General features: G+C 44.1%; 1 protein-coding gene across 1 annotated transcript in view; it reads left to right on the top strand.

Annotated features, from left to right (window-relative positions):
- LOC126262536 (high affinity cAMP-specific and IBMX-insensitive 3',5'-cyclic phosphodiesterase 8) overlaps positions 1 to 20,732 on the top strand; it is a 1,685,047-nt gene that overhangs the window by 435,460 nt on the left and 1,228,855 nt on the right. The gene's annotated exons all lie outside the window — the stretch shown is intronic.

Genomic DNA, 20,732 nt, shown 5'->3' with positions numbered 1-20,732 from the left:
TTTTTCCCTTGGAACGCACTCCCAGCCTTATGTTGTAATGATTTTCTCCCTATCCTCTCATGCATCGTTTTCTGCACTTTGTTCGTATTTAGCAGGATCCGCCTGTAAACGCTCCCACTCTTTACACGAAGATTTTCAGTAAAATACAGCAACTGATCTACCAACTTAATTCATCATCACACACCGTTCCTCAGCATTCCACATTCGCTTCGTGTACTCCAAGGACCACTGACGGCTGCTGGCGTGGTATTGTGGACCTCATAACCGCCTCCCTACGGATCATATTGTCATTGACCCACGTACTGGTTCAAATGGCTCTGAGCACCATGGAACTTAACATCTAAGGTCATCAGTCCCCTAGAACTTAGAACTACTTAAACCTAACTAACCTAAGGACGCCGGCCGGGGTGGCCGAGCGGTTCTAGGCGCTGCAGTCTGAAACCACGCGACCGCTACGGTCGAAGGTTCGAATTCTGCCTCGGGCATGGATGTGTGTGATGTCCTTAGCTTAGTTAGGTTTAAGTAGTTCTAAGTTCTAGGGGACTGATGACCTCAGATGTTAAGTCTCATAGTGCTTAGAACCATTTGAACCATAACCTAAGGACACCAGACACATTCATGCCCGAGGCAGGATTCGAACCTGCAACTGTAGCGGTCACGCTGTTCCAGACTAAAGCACCTAGAACCGCTCGGCCACGCCGGCCGGCCCCGTGTACTGGCGCTGCAGGGATTAGTCCTCTGCTACAGTTGACAAAGGTACCAGACGAACTGTTTATAAATTACGCTATTGAGTTCTTCACTGTCTAGCAATTAATTAACAGTTTAGGTCACATCCACGCCATTTCCACTTCTTAATAACATCAAGTACAATATAGCCTTCGACGAAAAGTATATGACATAGTGGCCTAGCATAGGTCTGTCAAGGTAGGTACTAACGCAATAAATTCTGTCCGCGTATGCACTGTGATAGAAAAAAGTTTTATGGTTTGTAATTAGAGGCTCTTATAGCCAAGTCAAATACAAAATTTCCCCCTTGTTAATGGAGCATGGATACAGAAAAAGGCTCCAACATAGATTTGTAGTTTATTATTTGTAATAAATATGTAAGATTTTTGTCTTGGATAAAACTTCGAAGATGAATTCATTAAAATGAAATTTTCACTCTACAGCGGAGTGTGCGCTGATATGAAACTTCCTGGAACATTAAAACTGTGTGCCGGACCGAGACTCGAACTCGGAACCTTTGCCTTTCGCGTGCAAGTGCTCTACCAACTGAGCTACCCAAGCACGAGTCAGTTGGTAGAGCACTTGCCCGCGAAAGGCAAAGGTTCCGAGTTCGAGTCTCGGTCCGGCACACAGTTTTAATCTGCCAGTAAGTTTCATGAATTCATTAACTTTTCTCTACAGCAGACATCCAAATGCTGAGAACAAGTATTTAACATTAGGAATACCTACACTGTGTAAAGAAATATTAGAAAAGAAAGAGAAGTAAACTGTAGTTTATTGTAATAAATGACACATTTCGAAGAGTAATACTTGATCTTCAGCTGCAACACTTGGGTTTGTGTTAGTTACATCTTATCGTGTTTTCATTGGGGGCTGTAAACTGCGATGCGTGGGTAACTGACAGCGTCCCTATTTGTATCGTAAGACAGTGGCAAAAAGTTATTAATACGCCTTGTCTATTGAGTGACTGGGGTTGAAAGACACAGAATGACATCACTGCAGACGTCCGCTCTCACAATACTTCTCCTCTTGACGTGGAAAAATTAAACTGAGCACATATTTTAGCCTGTTCGATATTGCAACGTCTGCTCATCTGAGAGACTGAACAGAATGAGCTGGTTAATATTTGTTTAATTAGGATGATAATAAACCAAATACAGTTTTGAATATTGATTAGTGGAAGATTGTGCACAACTTAAAATATATGTTTCTTTGTTACAGGTACTTCTGTAGAACTGTATCTTCGTTTCTTTCTGTTTACATTTATACTGTAAGTAAAAACATTTCCTTTCTTTCCTGAATTATATAAAAACGTCTGTTGTGGGTGATGTGCACCTGAGAATGTAGAGAAAAACTGAAGTATATGCACATTTAGTTTCTTTATTAGGCTACCTTTGTTTATAACCAACATAAAAGTAGTGAACTGGAAGGAGTGGAAATTTCGGCAGTCGCTGTATAATTAATCAGTGAAAGACCTTGACACTGTGGTAACACTGGTTCCAAGCTAAGCGCTGTCGGGCTTGGCTTGCACTTGGATGGGTCACCGTCCGGGTTTGCTGAGTGCTGTTGCCAAGCGAGCTGCACTCAGCCATTGTGATACAAACTGAGGAGCTTCTTGACTGAGAAGCAGCGACACCGATCATGAAAGCTGGCAGCGACCGGGAGAGCCATGTGCTGATCACATGCTCCTCCGTATCCGCATCCTGTGACGCCTAAGGCCTGAGGATGACACGGCGGCCGGTCGGTACCGTTGGACCAGCATGGCCTGTTGGGATGGTGTCTGCTTGTTTGCTTTTTTTAATTATAACTAATCGCTTGTAAACAAATGTCTTTTCATGTATCAGTGTTGATTTTTACTATTCCAGAAGCCGTTTCATCCTCTGAATGAAAGCTATCTTAGTTTGACACTTATTAATTATAGATTTATAATAAGAGTTCCCGTCCTAGACATTACATATACTGCTAATTTTACACGGCGATACCTATTCTCTCTCTCTCTCTCTCTCTCTCTCTCTCTCTCTCTCTCTCTCGATATAGTCATTTACGAAAATTTACATCATACTCACGAAGAAATAATTCATTTTCTTTCCTTTTCCCAGGCCTCTTTCTCTGAACGCTGTATGCACAAGATACAAAAACAGTGCAGGGCCTCCCAATAAAATTGACTTGACAGGAGTTTGAGAAGAGTCTAGATCCACCTGAGCCGAAATGAAGGCAGCGTGGAAGTCATAGCAACCTTCGCTTCCAGTTCAACACTTGGTTTTGGGCTGGATAAGGAGGAAAATTGGCTATGTCAAAGAAACTGAAACAGCATTTGCCTTAAGTGGTTTTTGGATTCACTGAAAACGTAAATCTTATTGACCGGACGGGGATTTGAACCCCGGTCCTTCTGAGGACGAGTCCAGTGGCTAACCAGTACACTATCTCGCTCGGTGATATATTCAGGACCCAGCTGGTTTCTCATTTTCACTTCTGAGAACCAAAGGGAACGAATTTGCTGACCATGGGACAGCAAGTCTGTTTGGCAGAAAAAAAAGCTCTTTCACGAGAGTTCGAGCAAGTTTTGTGGTACGATGTCGCATTCCACTATACAAACATAATGAAATCAAACGTATATGGACGCCCCCCCCCCTCACCCAATGTAATGCATTGCGTCGTCAGCAGTGAGGCACTTAACAGAAGAATAGGTCGATCAAGACAGCTCAGTGACTTCGAACGTGCATCAGTCATTGTATGTCACCTGAGTAACACACCTATCAGAGACATTTCAACCATTCTAAAGCTGCCCAAATCTACTGCTGGTTATACGACTGTGAATCGGAAACGCTAAGTACTCTACTGGCCATTAAAATTGCTACACCACGAAGATGATGTGCTACAGAAGCGAAATTAAACTTACAGGAAGAAGATGCTGTGATAAGCAAATGATTAGCTTTTCAGAGCATTCACACAAGTTTGGCGCCGGTGGTGACACCTACAACGTGCTGACATGAGGAATATTTCCATCCGATTTCTCATATACAAACAGCAGTTGACCGGCGTTCCCTGGTAAAACGTTCTTGTGATGCTTCGTGTAAGGAGGAGAAATGCGTACCATCACGTTTACGACTTCGATGAAGGTCGGAGTGGAGCCTATCGCGATTGCGGTTTATCGTATCGAAACATTGCTGCTCGCGTTGGTCGAGATCCAATGACTGTTACCAGAATATGGAATCGATGGTTTCAGGAGGGTAATACGGAACTCCGTGCTGGATCTCAACGGCCTCGTATCACCAGCAGTCGAGATGACAGGCATCTTATCCGCACGGCTGTAACGGATCGTGCAGCCACGTCTCGATCCCTGAGTCAACAGATGGGGACGTTTGCAAGACAACAACCATCTGCACGAACATTTCGACGACGTTTGCAGCAGCATGGGCTATCAGCTCGGAGACCATGGCTGCGATTACCCTTGACGCTGCATCACAGACAGGAGCGCCTGCGATGGTGTACTCAATTACGAACCTAGGTGCACGAATGGCAAAACGTCATTTCTTCGTATGAATCCAGGTTCTCTTTAGAGCATCATGATGGTCGCATCCGTGTTTGGCGACATCGCGGTGAACGCACATTGGAGGCGTGTATTCGTCGTCGCCATACTGGCGCCCAGCGCGATGGTATGGGATGCCATTGGATACACGTCTCGGTCACCTTTTGTTCGCATTGACGGCACTCTGAACAGTGGACGTTACATTTCAGATGTGTTACGACCAGTGGCTCTACCCTTCACCGTTCATTCGATCCCTGCGAAACCCTACATTTCAGCAGGATAATGCACGTCCGCATGTTGCAAGTCCTGTATGGGCCTTTCTACATACAGAAAATGTTCGACTGCGGCCCTGGCCAGCACATTCTTCAGATCTCTCACCAATTGAAATCGTCTGGTCATTGGTGGCCGAGCAACTGGCTTGTTACAATACGCCAGTCACTACTCTTTATGAACTGTGGCATCGTGTTGAAGCTGCATGGGCAGCTGTACCTGTACACGCCATCCAAGTTCTGTTTGACTCAATGCCGAGGCGTATCAAGGCCGTTATTACGGCCAGAGGTGGTTGTTCTGGGTACTGGTTTCTCAGGATCTATGCACGCAAATTGCGTGAAAATATAATCACATGTCAGTTCTAGTATAATATATTTGTCCAATGAATACCCGTTTATCATCTGCATTTCTTATTGGTGTAGCAATTTTAATGGTCAGTAGTGTAATATGTACGTGTGGACTCTTTGGTTTGTTCCCTCTCTTTCGATGCAGCAGACAAAGGGAACATGATGCAAAATGAGATGATTTTTCACTGTATCATTTCAATTTATTTCTACGTAGTTCGGATTAAAAATGTATACATTGGGTATAATTTTCATTTAACTGGCTGGTGGACAATAGAAATCTGTGTGTTTCCCACGTACGCGCAGGCTAAAGTCGTGTGCACAGACGGAGATTTTTCGAAAAGCTCTGAAACTTAGCTACGAAATACAGTCGTTTGACATAAAGTTCAGTGTCATTGTGTGTGAAGTATTTTCGTCGTGTAGCCTGCTGATCGAACTGTCTATGTTTGAAAGAGAACGGCGCAAAAAAACAAACGTGTAGCCTGTTGGCACACGTTAAAATAGCGCCTCAGAGCAAACGACAAAACAATCGTTTCTCTTTTGTTGAGCGATACAGCCGCACTTCTGTCAGTTACAAGCCACGGGGCAGTAAAACACTTCAAAGGCAAAACACGTTCTTCCACAGCACTTTGTCCTGAGAAGTAATTTACTCTTTGCTTCGATAGATGAACTTTCTCTCCTTTTTATCTTCGTTCTTTGTTTCTCCCCGCTTCAAGCCCTTAGCACCAGATACAGTGTTACGCCCTTGGTTTTGGTTTGTTTCATGATTTACTGTAGGGGATTACCAGTGCCAGTGAGTAGTTCATTTCAGGGAAATACTTTTCCCTGTGGCAAAAAAAGCTAAAAGCGCAGGAATTTCATAATTACGTTCCTCAATGTTAAGCATGATCAGATATCGTGTGGCAATATTACTGTTCAGTACAAGAAACTGAATCTTGGTTGTTAGTCCTGTTTAATATTTCTGTAAGATATTATGATCCCCTATTACGGGTAACGCAGTGACAGTTACTGTTATGTGACGTAGTGATGGAACTAGTAAAGGGATTAACTCAGTGTTTAAAAACGCAGTAATTATCTTTCTTCATTCTTATACACCCTGTTACTAAACGTAGATCGCACCATGTATTTACATACTTATCTCCGCCTTCCAGTACTCTTTGTTCGACTTATTAAGTAATGGAACCCAGTACGTTGTCCTCGATGGTGAATGTTCATCAGAGGTGAGGGTATCATCTGGAGTGCCCCAGGGAAGTGTGGTAGGTCCGCTGTTGTTTTCTATCTACATAAATGATCTTTTGGATAGGGTGGATAGCAATGTGCGGCTGTTTGCTTATGATGCTGTGGTGTACGGGAAGGTGTCGTTGTCGAGTGACTGTAGGAGGGTACAAGATGACTCGGACATGATTTGTTATTGGTGTAAAGAATGGCAGCTAACTATAAATATAGATAAATGTAAATTAATGCAGATGAATAGGAAAAAGAATCCTGTAATGTTTGAATACTCCATTGGTAGTGTAGCGCTTGACACAGTCACGTCGATTAAATATTTGGGCGTAGCATTGCAGAGCGATATGAAGTGGGACAAGCATGTAATGGCAGTTGTGGGGAAGGCAGATAGTCGTCTTCGGATCATTGGTAGAATTTTGGGAAGATGTGGTTCATCTGTAAAGGAGACAGCTTATAAAACACTAATACGACCTATTCTTGAGTACTGCTTGAGCGTTTGGGATCCATATCAGGTCGCATTGAGGGAGGACATAGAAGCAATTCAGAGGCGGGCTGCTAGATTTGTTACTGTTAAGTTTGATCATCACACGAGTGTTACGGAAATGCTTCAGGAACTCGGGTGGTAGTCTCTAGAGGAAAGGAGGCGTTCTTTTCATGAATCGCTACTGAGGAAATTTAGAGAACCAGCATTTGAGGCTGACTGCACTAAAATTTTACTTCCGCCAACTTACATTTCGCGGAAACACCACAAATATTAGATAAGAGAGATTAGGGCTCGTACACAGGCATATAGGCAGTGATTTGCCCTCGTTGTGTTTGGGAATGGAACAGGGAGAGAAGATGCTAGTTGCGGTATGAGGTACCCTCCGCCACTCACCGAATGGTGGAATACGGAGTGTGTATGTAGATGTAGATGTAGACTGGACTACGGCCTGGCACGGCTCTGCGATTCAGCGTGACTTCTAAGTTTTAATGGAGTGTGTATCAACTGGGACCAAAAAAGGAGATGGAACACGTTGTTAACAACTTTCAACCTTTCCAGGCCGACTGAAACTTCTTAGCAAAAGTCACGAGGCTGAAGTGTTGGCATTATCGAACTTCTGATTATTTTGATTTCTCCCAAACGCTGAAAGATGCAAGCAAGGCTGCATATCAATAGAGATATGGGCCTGTAATAGAAACCATTCTTCTATTGCCACTCTAATTTATATGCAGTACCTTAAAGCAGGCCATGAGTGACAAAACTGCTTTCCTTTTATTGTGAATCCTATTCTTTTTGCGTTCACCACCCGTTATCAAAATATTCATCCCATCTCAAGTGTGACATAGAAAATTTTTATTTACGTTTATCATCGATAGCCTGTTTATAGCGGACTTCAGGAACATCTAAGCCACTCAGTTGACACAAAAGCTTGTAGTGCTAGTACCGCTGTTAGTATCTCATTGTCCAGTCCACCTAGCTAGCCACGCGGTCTAACGCGCTGTTTCCCGAGCGGGAAGGCGTGCTGGTTCCTGGCACGAATGCGCCTGGCGGATTAGGGTCGAGGTCCGGTGTGCCGGCCAGCCTATGGATGGTTTTTAAGGCGGTTTTCCATCTGCCTCGGCGAATGCGGGCTGGTTCCCCAGCCTGCCGAAGTGGCCGAGCGGTTCTACAGTCTGGAACCGCGCGACCGCTACGGTCGCAGGTTCGAATCCTTCCTCGGGCATGGATGTGTGTGATGTCCTTAGGTTAGTTAGGTTTAAGTAGTTCTAAGTTCTAGTGCGCAGAGCCATTTGAACCATTTCTGGCTCCCCATAATACGCCTCACTATGTCGGCAATTGCTGCGCAAACACTGTCTCCACAATGCGTACACCATAATTACTCAACCACGCAAACATTTGGGGTTACACTCGTCTTGTATGAGACGCTCCCGGGGGGTCCCCTGGGGGCCGAACCGCACAATAACCGTGGGTTCGGTGTGGGGGACGGAGGGTGGGGGCGGTGGGGTGGGCCTGTTGTGGGGCTGTGAACCACTGAGGGCTACAGTGGGACGAAGCCTCTCTGTCGTTTCTAGGTCCTCAGTTCAATACAGAATACAGAAACTGTTTCTCCGGTGACTATTACAGAACTCTGTATGCTGTTTCTAAGCTTAATATTTGTAATTTTGTTATTATTTACACATTACTTTTCCTGTATCGTGCCATGCGCCCTACAGCTTGTCTTAGAAAAACTGTCTGTAGTTTTGTTCATTTCTCTTCACTGCGAATTTGGATGACCTTTTGATGCATCTCATGAAAGTGATTGACTCTACCTTGTGCTGGTGAACAGTATTAACTCTGGGAGTCAAACTTCTTTGTCATGATGTGGGAGTGATGAAAAACAGAATACCACCATACCAGGCTGTCTTGAATGGTCAGATGCAACCAGAATACCACGAGCTACATCGTTGTGGCATGTGCCAGTTCGTCTGGCAAATTCCCTTGCCGATAATCCTTCCTGCCATAAAGTGACAACGCTTGCCCAGCTAACCTTTAAATGCTTCTTCGACGCTTGTTGACAGACCGAACAGCGTACAGAAACCGTAATGCTGCTTTCGTGATTGCAGACACAGTGCGTCCTAATGTAATGTACTGGACTCCAAATTTACTGTTATCACAATTACACATATCGTTACACGTAGTGATTTCCCATCGACAAAGGAATGATTCAATTTCTCGATAAAATAGTTACAATCTATGTTTACATGACTACTCTGTATTTCTCAATTGAGTGCTTGACCGAGGGTTCATTGAAACATCTTCTGACTATTTCTCTGCCGTTCCATTCCCAATCAGTGCGATGGAAAAACAAACACTTTCCGTACAAGCTATGGTTTCTTTTATGTTATTAAAATGATCGTTTTCCCTGTGTAGACGGCCACCAACAAAACTATTTTCACCTTTGAAGGAGAAGATGGTGATCGAAATTTCGTGAAAAGGTAACGGCGCAACGGAAAACACCTATATTTTAATGATTGCTACCCCAATTCGCGTATCATACTCACGACACTCTCTCTCCTATTTCACGACAATGCCCAACGAGCTGCCCTTCTATGAACTTTGTAGATGTCATCCGTCAATCCAATCTGGTAACTATCACGTTGCGCAGAACTATACTCCGGAAGAGCGTACTGTGGGCAGTCTCTTTAGTAGACCCGTTGCGTCCTTTAAGCGTTCTGAGAATAAAACGCAGTCTTTCGTTCGCCTTCTCCACGTCTTTTTCTGTCTGGTCTTCCCACTTTAATGTGTTCGTAAGCGTAATCCCCAGGTATTTAGCTGAACTGACAGACTTTCATATTTGTGTGATGTATCGTGTAACAAAATTTAGTGGATTCCTTTTGGTATTCATGTGGATGGCCTCTCAATTTTTATTGCTGAGAGTCAATTGCCATCTTTCGCACATACAGATATTTTATCTAAATCATTTCTCATTTGGTTTTGACTTTTAGTGACTCTACTACGCGATAAATAGCAGCATCATGACCAATAATCTAAGACGCTGTTCAGATGGTCTCCTAAATCGTTTGTATAGATTAGAAACAGCAGAGGGCCTATAACACTTCCTTATGGTGCACCAGATATCACTTCTGTTTTACTGGATGAGTTCCCGTGAATTGTTATGAACTGTGTCCTTTCTGAGAGAAAATCTCGAAACCAGTTGCACAACTGAGAGTGTGCAAGTCATGAGGATGGTGTAAAACCTTTTTTGATTTGTTTGTGAACAAAAGAAATTCAAAAAATGGCTCTGAGCACTATGGGACTTACAAACTGAGGTCATAAGTCCCCTAGAACTTAGAACTACTTAAACCTAACTAACTAAAGGACATCACACACATCCATGCCCGAGGCAGGATTCGAACCTGCCACCGTAGCGGTCGCGCGGTTCCAGACTGAAGGGCCTAGAACCGCTCGGCCACACCGGTCGGCAAAGCAGTTCACTTTGTGCAGATACGTGGAAAGCGATGTAATTGATGGATTGCAGCACAAGTGATCAATTACTAGAAACTCTCGTAACAGCGCGATTAATTAAACGAAACAATGCTTCCGGGGAATACAGTTCATAAAGTTTTGGCACAGTAGAAACCATGACCCCAATCAACCAAAGTATTTTCAGAGAAATTTTAACTAACCGTCACACTCAAGAATTTTACAAAATCCATCACGAGAAATATGTTTTCTCAACATTTTTGTTTTACGTTCCTTGCAAAAAAGCACTGTACTTTGTTGTTTTCAAATAACAACCTATTATGAAAAATCAACTTTGTTGCAGAAGGTACATATTTATCTTAAAAACTTTTAGAAGTATGATCAGTACAATTGCAAGTGGTACGTAATCTTATTCAATATTTACTAATCGTTCGACAGCAAAATAAATGAAATCTCCCTGTAAAAGTTGTGTCATCACTGAAACATAAATTTGTGAAGAGAGAAAACAAGAAATTGTATATTTGCTCTAGGAAGAGCCTTAAAAGCATATAATTTGAGAAATTCAGTTTACAAGAAAAATATATTCTTTGACAACACATGTTGTTATTCACGTCGCTCTGTGTTTCGTGCCGTCTTCTAATTCTGTGGCTCCCCAGTTCTGTTCGGAAGCTTGACCTATTCAACAATTCCCGGCCAGTTATCATGACCCAACGCTGAAGCTTTCAGGCCCCTACAGCACACTTTCCGCAGGTCTTCCGTGACAGCATCCATCCATCGGGTTCTTCTCGGTCGAACTCGACCTTTTTGCCTTCCGCAAATTCATTTAACATCCTTATAACTACTTCCGTATCACTCATCCCTGCCACATGTCCGCCCATCTCGGGCTGGTTGATTTTATTATTCTAATAGCTGGATCTCTATATGTACAGTGTACAGTTAGTGACTGTACCTCCGACTCCTTCTTCCACAAGTTGGTCAAATGATCGTTCGGAACACATTTACCACAAGCCGTCTAGCATTCTAGTGTTCCAGATGTTGATGTTGATATTAATGGCCAAGTTACCGACACATCTGTAAGCGCTGGTATTATTGTAAATACATAAATTTGCAACAAGTCACTTTTTTGAAAGATTATTTATTATTCCATGAACCGGTTTTCGATCCTTTTCAGGTTTATCTTCAGATCGTTTCTGGAAGTTACATCACTATTTCTAGCATAATGCTAGAAATTTTTATGTTTGAAAACCAAGTTCAGAAATTAGTCAACGGTTTACTTGAACTTTTGTTCTTGCTTTATAAATATAAAGTGTACGCTCATATAAACAACTTTAGTCCATTACAAAAACTATAACTTTTATACATATTACCTTTAGCTAAAATAAAACGAATCTACTCTTACTGATATTCCAGATCATGTTCACAGTCAACAGTTCATTTGAAGGTTTGTTACTGATTTTAAATTTGCGTATAAAGTTTATGGTCATACAGACAGCTGTATCTCATTGCAAATATTATACCTCTGTGTTATTTTATTCCTGGGCATTCATGGTAATAATATACGAATGGAAGTAAGACGTCAGATCACTTGAAGTTTGTTCTGGTAGTAATTCATATATTTATTTATTTTGTGCTCTCATGTTATCGCCAGTGTTATTAAAATATTTGCCCTTGTATAGACTTTAATACATGTAAACAAGAACAAATTATTTCTCTAAGGAAAGTAGGCCTATGGCATATCTTTTTGTCGAGACCTTCGTTACAAGCAGCAGTTGTATAGCACATACTGCATGCTGACAAAGTTTCGCTGTCACGACACACACATCAAAAAAAGTTTTGCATCACCCTGGTTCCCAGCACTCCTGAAGATAGACGTTGACTGTGGATATTGTATCACAGACACAGTCCCTCTGACTGTTCAGAGATGTCACTACATCCGCCCAAAGATGCAAACAGTAATGCACGAGCAGCGTCTATTAGACGGAGTGAGCCCGATAGCCGATCAGTTCCAAACATTCCACCAGGAAGGAGGTCCACGGCTCGTGTTCTCTGTAGTTCAACCATGCCTAGATCGCGTCCGCATTGTTTGTGCCAGGAAGGGCTCTCAACAAGGGAAGTGTCTAGGTGTCTCGATGTGGTTCTGACATGGAGGAGATACAGAGAGACAGGAACTGTCGATGACATGCCTCCTTCAGGCCGCCCAAGGGCTACTACTGGAGTGGACGATGGCTACCTACGGATTATCGCTGACAGCAACGCCACCATGTTGCAAATTCTTTTCGTGCAGCCACAGGATGTCGTGTTACGATTCAAACTGTAAGCAATAGGCTGCATGATGCCCAACTTCCCTCCCGACGTCCATGGCTAGTTCCATCTCTGCCACCAAGATACCACGCAGCGTGGTACATATGGGCCCAACAATATGCGGATGGATCGTTCAGGATTGGCATCATGTTCTCTTCACTGAAGAGACGTATACCTTCAACCAGACAATCGTCGGAGTCCTATCTGGAGGCAACCCGGTCACGCTGAACGCCATAGACACACTGTCCAGCGAGTTCAGCAAGGTGGTGGTTCCCTTCTGTTTTGGGGTGGCATTATGGAGGATCGACGTACGCCGCTGGTGGTCATGGAAGGTGCTGTAACGGCGGTACGATACGTGAATGCCATCCTCCGACCGATAGTGCAAGAATATCGGCAGTATATTGGCGAGGTATTCGTCTTCATAGACGACAATTCGCGCCCCCATCGTGCACATCTTGTGAATGACTGCTTTCAGGATAAATACATCGCTCGACTAGAGTCGCCAGCATGTTCTCCAGACATGAACCCTATCGAACATACCTGGGATAGATTGAGAAGGGCTGTTTATGGACGAATGACCCACCAACCAATCTGAGGGATGTATGTCGAATCGGCGTTGATGAGTGAGACAATCTGGACCAATAGTGCCTTGATGAACTTGTGGATAGTATGCCACGACGAATAAAGGCACGCATCAATGCTAGAGGACGTGCTACTGGCTATTAAAGGTAGCGGTGAGTACAGCCATCTGGACCACCACCTCTATAAGTCTCGATGTATGGTGGTATAACATGCAATGTATGGTTTGGATGAGCAATAAGAAGTGCGGAAATGATGTTCAAGTTGATCTCCATTACAATTTTCTGTACAGGTTCCGGAACTCTCGGAAACAAGGTGATGCATAACTGTTTTTGAAATGTGTATATCATAGTTTGTTTCGAATTAATGTCCGTTTCTCCCGTCCTAAAGCTGATGTTTCAGTAGAGTTTGTCATCTGCAGCCTGATAAGGATATGTATCAAGCACTGTTCTTTGTACGGGAGAAAAAAAAAGGCACGCCTAATTTGAAACTTCTGTTGATTTTTTTTTTTTGACTTCGTTAACATACGGGCACTAATGACGAGCTTTAATAAAGAAAACATCATCTGAAGACGAAGAAGCAGTTGTAATTTTCGTGGATTGTCGGAACTGTTCTAGGCAAATGGCAGTGGGGTTCCTGTAGATATAGCAGTAGTAGATTTACTGCGTTCTAATGTTGCATGACACCTACAGCTTAACCTCTAATGACCTCTTGTCAATGGGGTTTAGAAGTTAACCTCTCTCCCATTTGTCGAGTGCCAGCAGCTGTAGAGTACTCCCGATCCGTTGACTTACGGCGAAAGCCACTAGTGCAGGAGTGTGCGAAGGGGCTGACTTCCGCGATGGAGAAGCGGCAAGGTGATAGCGTGTTGTCGGTGAAGCACGCTATCGATCCCTGTACTCTCCGCCTGTCATCTGAGCTGCCAGCCGTAGTGGGCGCACGTGGGATCAGAACCGCGAGTAGGCTGCCGAAGCGTGTTTGTTCGGGCCTAGCTTCCGCCCTGGGCATGCCAGCCACCCGCACGGGAAACAGATGCCAGCCACCGCCAACCACGGAAGCGTAGAGTTCACGAAAACGGTGCTCTTTTCTACATTCATCTATGTCTGCTGTCCTTGCATCACTGTAGACTTTTTCGCACAACACGTTACCAAAATATGATTTTTCGTCTGTGATTTTTGTTTGTATCCTGCATGAACATAGATTTTCGCGCTGGATCTGACCAGACCAGACGGGACTTTAAACGCATGTTATTCCTGCAAAAAAAAAAAAAAAAAAAAAAATAGAAAAGCTTTTTGGTTGATGTATTCTTGTTGTGCCTCCTTATCAGGCTTGTCTCCTCAGAAAGACTGAGTAGCCGTGCCGAGGTGGGTACATGGGTTCCAGTCTGATCACCGAAGCTAAGCACCGTCGAGCGTGGCCAGTACTTCTCTGGGTCATCGTCAAGGTAGCCTAAACGTTGGTGACATTTTCCCCTTCGCCTTTGCGGTAGATGGGACAGGAGGGACGCTGGTGAGACCTGGTGGTCAAGGAAGGCAGGATTCGGTTACGATTGTGGACGGGGCCGTAATCAGTTACTATTGGTTGGCTTTTCTTTTAATCACGCACAATTTATTTAAAATCAACTACAAATTAAAATAATGGCAATAATTTAAGAATTGTTTCACGGCTGAACGCCTTAATGGCAATAAATTAAGAACTGATTTAACTTGTTGCAACTTACAAACTACAGTTGTTAAAATATTGAATACAAATCACCAAGGTCTTAAACGTTAACTGCCAAAATACAATTGCCACATTAGAATTGTAAGACAAGTAGTGACAGTCACGACTGAAGGCCTTTAACACCAAGAATGGCAATTATTAAAAAAAATTAACAAACATACTTTCAAACAGGAAGGCAATAGCAAAAGTTAATTTAAAAGACAGGCAACTGATCACCAAACAGGTGAGACAAATGATGGTAACTTGGCAATACAATAATAAAATAATAACACAATAATAAAACACCAGGAAGACGTTTAAAGAACATATTGCAGGATACCAGCCACCCAATCTTTGCTTCAAGAAACCGGATGGTTCACTAGAAACTAACACGAAGAATAACTGCCAAATCCTCGCAGACTATTTCAACAAACTTCTCAACTGCGAAAGACCTACAGAGGATATTCACTACGAGACGTCTACTCCAAATCCTGACGCTAAACCGCCAACCATCAACGAAATAGTAGAAATTATCAAGACACTGAAAAACAATAGAGCCCCAGGAGAAGATGGAATTATTGCAGAACTATGGAAACTAAATGATGAAAGATTAACAGGAAAAATTCACAAAATCATATTAAACCTTTGGGAAACAGAACAGATCCCTTCTGAATGGAAATGCGCACTCATCCATCCACTCCACAAAAAAGGGCACAAAACTGAACCAAATAATTACAGGGCTATCTCACTCGTACCGGTCACATATAAAATCCTATCAAAAGTTCTCATGAATAGATTAGAAGAACAAGCTGACCCACAAATAGGAGAATACCTGGCTGGTTTTCGCAAGGGACGATCATGTATAGAGCAGATCTGGAATCTGAAAATGATTCTCCAGATAAGAAACACCCGAAACACAGTGGTTACTTTTCTAGATTTTAAAAAGGCCTACGACTCAATAGACAGAGTAGCGCTCTGCAAGACGCTGGAAGAATTCAGCATTGACAGAAAGACAAGAGCAATCATTCGGGAAAGATTAACTGACACAGCCTCCAAGGTTAAATTTATGGGGGATATCTCGGAACCATTTGAAATCCAAACCGGAGTGCGACAGGGTGACGGACTTTCACCATTACTCTTTAATATCATTCTTGAAAAAATTATCAGGACATGGGAAAAAGAAGTCAAAGGAATCCAAATTGGCATTAGAAAAGATAATAGATTCAATGTGAAGTGTTTAGCTTTTGCGGATGACCTTGCAATCCTCACAAATAATAGAAAAGAATCCACTAACGCTATAGAGAAGTTACACGAAATTGCACATAGAACTGGCCTGGAAATCTCATATGAGAAAACCCAGTACATAGAAAGAGTGCCACAAGACAAATTGCCTATTGTGACAACCCATGGGAAAATCGTACAAATACCACATTTTAAGTACCTGGGAGAAATCATCCAGCCATCAGGGATCAACCTAAAGGCCAGTGAGGAAAGAATAAAAATACTACAGAAAGCATATAGACTCACGTGGAACTATTATAACAAAAATTCCATATCCATTAACGCAAAATTGAGCCACTACAACACTGTCGTACTTCCGGAGGCACTGTATGCATCTGAAACAACACAAATAGGTGGGCAAACTAAAATCAAAGAAATAGAGAAACAAGAAAGGAAAATTCTCAGGAAAATTTTTGGCCCGATACAAGAGCAAGGAATCTGGAAGAAGAGACCAACATCAGAATTATATAAATACACAGACAAGATTACGGATACAATAAGGAAAAGAAGAATGCAGTTCTACGGACATATCCACAGGATGAATGAAAACAGAATTTCAAAGCGAATTCTTAAAGTCATCAACTCAGGCAGGGGAAAAACAAAATGGATAAAAGAAGTTGAAGAGGACCTCAGACAAGCACACATAACAGTAAACGATGCAGAAAATAGAACTGAATTCAGGAACATCATCAAAAAACATAAATTTGACACCACAGCACAGAAGAGACCAGGATACAAATGGACAGCGGAGCGAAAGAAACAACACAGTGAACACATGAAGAAAATTTGGGCTCAGAAAAAACATAAACAATCATCATAAAGGCATTCAAGTTCAAACTCTCTCTTAAATGGGAATAATCGAAAATAATAATAATAAAACACAAGGGCTAGTCACAGACGGTGCTGCAGGTATCGACCTCTGAGTAGGTCAGGCCGAAAACACTTTCGCGAACGATGGGAAAGGCAGCCAATGCATTCACTTCACAAGATGGTAAATCAGACTAGTGGCAGTCAAGCAAATGACTGATGATAATCTGCTGAAGCTAGCTAACGTCCGATAACCAATGCAACGATGGGACACCACGCCCAAGTCGGAACTGGCAGTCAGCACTACGTCCTCAGAATGCTGTGTTTAGAGCGTCCGAAAGGAGAAAGGAACCACTACTACCAGTGTAGAACAACACCAACCGACCTACAAATCAAGGAAACTGTCAGAACTACACATCTTACCGGATAGCAGTGGCAAGGAGAGAAATCGTACACTGCTGTTACGTGAAACTAGCGTCCAGGGCAGGGCACTGGGGCGTTAGCGGCCACCAGGCAGAAAAAATAGCGCTAGTTGAACTTAACTAATAGTAACACATAGAACGCAGCAATTAGCGACAAGAGGTCGAGGGAAGCTAATCAGATGCGCCTCCCCAAGCACTCCTCTCGCTGCTCTTCGTCTCAGCGACACTGCGAGCAGCAACACGAACCCAAGTCACTGGAGAATCGCGAGATATCACAATGGTGGAGGCTTCACTGCTAGGATTAAAATCCACTCAAAGCTTGTTCGGTCTGGTTGACGACTAGGTCATGTACCCCGCGACCACAGCCCATGGCAGTGCATGCGTGCCGCCAGCGGTCCCGGCGTGTTATCGCACTGCCCTCTTGGCTCCTCCAGAGTTCCCAACCGAACTGCTCACTCACACGACCCGGAAGAACAACGACGTCACCCTAAAGATGGGGCCACAGCTACTACGTATCGATAACGCCGCTGCTGCCACTAGTGGACAGGCAACACTTGTGAAACCAAGTGGCGCCAGTCAACACAAGAAGTATACAAACAACCATGTCGACTAAACGATACAGTCTGGCCTCCAACAGAGGACGGAAACCTACAAAAGCAACAATTCGAGCCGCAGCATGGCTCAGGTGTCGTGAAATCCCTGATCACCAGTTTTAGCGACAAATGTTCTAGATTCAATTCCAAAGTTCTCCGAAGAGGCTCGTGAAGTGAGGACATGCGACACTGTGAACCGTCCGTTGGATGGGGATGCTAAGCTCATACGGCACTTCGGTGCTATTCTACGGGAGCAGGCTATGTCCCGGGGCCGCATTTCACCTTCTCCCTTCTCTCATCAACACGGACATGACACTACGCTGCACACAGACACCCATCAGAGTCACCTCAGATACACTCTCACACATCGCGAAGGAATGGTGCCTGTGCATACGAAGTTTACGGAAAATCTTTTCAATTACGCGGTTGAACTTGCCCTTCGGGATCAAGCCATATACTTTACTGTACTGTAACAAGACTGACAGGGCATGTAGGCCACTGGACTGACCAGTTCTCGCTGCTTCCGTCACGGACGCTCTGGGAATACGTTAGAGGTGCCGTCTCTGGGCGCGGCTGCTTGGGCAGCCCTCAACACTCACTGCCTTGGTCAGCCGCTGCGGTGTCTCCGCAAGGCGCAAGGCCTGTCTGAGCACTGCAGACAGCGAGGCGAGCAGTGTCGGCAGCTTGGGGCGATGCAGCCACACTGCCCTCGGCTGTGGCAGCGTTTCCGAGACAGGCTGCTGCGCGTACGTTACAAGTGTAGGACTGACCTCGCTCGCTCAGCCCAGCAGACGAACTGAACTCGTAACTGGGTATTTAGGTACAAACGAGAATTGCACCTTCTACTGGAGTCCGCTGTTATGGAGTCTTCCTGATTACCTGTACTACAACTAACGGAAGTCCATAGGCCTACTACTAATCTACTACGGCTGCACTAAGCACAAGAAAACTACAATGAAGCGCCAAAGAAACTGGTATAGGCATGCGTATTCAAACACAGAGATATGTAAACACGCAGAATACGGCGCTGCGGTCGGCAACACCTATATAAGACAACAAGTGTGTGGTGCAGTTGTTAGATCGGTTACTGCTGCTGCATTGGAAGGTTATCAAGATTTAAGTGAGATTGAACGTGGTGTTATAGTCGGCTCCGAGCGATGAGACACAGCATCTCCAAGGTTGCGATGAAGTGAGGATTTTTCCCGTACGACCGTTTCACGAGTGTACCGTGAGTGTCAGGAATTCGATAAAACATCAATTATCCGACATCGCTGCGGCCGGAAAAAGATACTGCAAGAACCAGACCAACGACGACTCAAGACAATCGTTCAACGTGACAGAACCGGAACCCTTCCGCACATTTCTGCAGATTTCAGTCCTGAGCCATTGACAAGTGTCAGCGTGCGAACCATTCCGCGAAACATTATCGATATGGGCTTTCGGAGCCGAAGACCCACTCGAGTACCCTTGATCACCGCACGATGCAAAACTTTACGCCTCGCCTGGGCCCTTCAACACCGACATTGGACTGTTGATGACTGGAAACATGTTGTCTGGTCGAACGAGTCTCGTTTCAAATTGTATCGAGCTGATGGGCGTGTACGGGTATGGAGACAACCTCATGAATCCATGGGACCTGCATGTCAGCAGAGGACTGTTCAAGCTAGTGGAAGCTCTCTAATGATGTGGGATGTGTGCAGTTGGAGTGATATGGGACCGCTAATACGTCTACATTCTACTCTGACAGGTGACACGCACGTAAGTATCCTGTCTGATCACCTGCATCCATTCGTGTCCATTCTGCATTCCGACGGACTTCGGAAATTCGAGCAGGACAATGCGACACCCCACAGGTCCAGAATTGCTACAGAGTGGCTCCAGGAACGCACTTCTCAGTTTAAACACTTCCGCTGGCCACCACACTCCCCAGACGAACATTACTGATCATATCTGGGATGCCTTGCAAAGTGCTACTCAGAAGACATCTCCACCCCTTCGTACTCTCACGGATTTATGGACAGCCCTGCAGGATTCACGGTGTCTATTCCCTCCAGCACCACTTCAGACATTAGTCGAGTTCATGCCACGTCGCGTTGCGAGGCTTCTCGCGGTGGCCCTACACGATATTAGGCAGATGTACCAATCTCTTTGGCTATTAAATGTACGTTTCACATATGTTTAAGATATTTCACACGGATTTATACACATATTTCACTTGTATCTCTGGGTAATTCCGCCCTGGAATTTCGTTTTCACGCAGCTTAATGTTGATAACATCGTATCTCCTGAATTATGTGCTGTACCATGTTGTAGTTTTAGAGGTACATCCGGTAGTATACAGGTATGTCGCTATTGTCTGCAAAATGTGTTGCGATTGGAGATTGTAGTAACAAGCTAATTAATTAAAACGTAATGGATGATGTGGTAGTTTCTCAAGTATCTTAATGTTTAGGATCTCATATCTCCTGAGCTACGTGTCGAACAACGATATATTTTTCTAGGTACATTCTGCGGTATACGTCGGTGTTATCTACGTAATGTGTTGTGAACAGAGTTAGCAGTACATCATCTTTGTGTAGGGGGTCGTCAGCGAGCAGAAGTTTCGCAGAGATTCGAAATTATAAATTTGTTGCAAGTCACAAAGTGCTCTCGTTCTCAAATACTGGATGACTAAAGTATGGCTATTCGCACGTCGTGGGCTATACGGCTTCTTCGTCCCCACGTCCACCCCTTTTACAGGTAGATGGTTCTCACCCCCACAGAGTCCGCCCCATTAGCTGAATGGTCAGCGCGTTGGAATGCGGCGCACGAGGGCCCGGGTCCGATTTCCGGCTGGGGTGGGAGATTTTCTCCCCTCAGGGACTGGGTGTTGTGCTGTCATCATTATTTCATCCCCATTGTCGACGCGCAAGTCGCCCAATGTGGCGCAGCACTCAATAAGACTTACACTTGTAAATAAGTTATAAGAACTGCAACCAGTCACTTTTTTTGAATAATAATGCTTTA

The sequence above is a fragment of the Schistocerca nitens genome, chromosome 6, assembly GCF_023898315.1.
Source record: "Schistocerca nitens isolate TAMUIC-IGC-003100 chromosome 6, iqSchNite1.1, whole genome shotgun sequence".
NCBI classification, from domain to species: Eukaryota; Metazoa; Arthropoda; class Insecta; order Orthoptera; family Acrididae; genus Schistocerca; species Schistocerca nitens.
The sequence above is the reverse complement of the archived record's forward strand: the minus strand, read 5'-3'. Positions and strand labels throughout refer to the sequence as shown.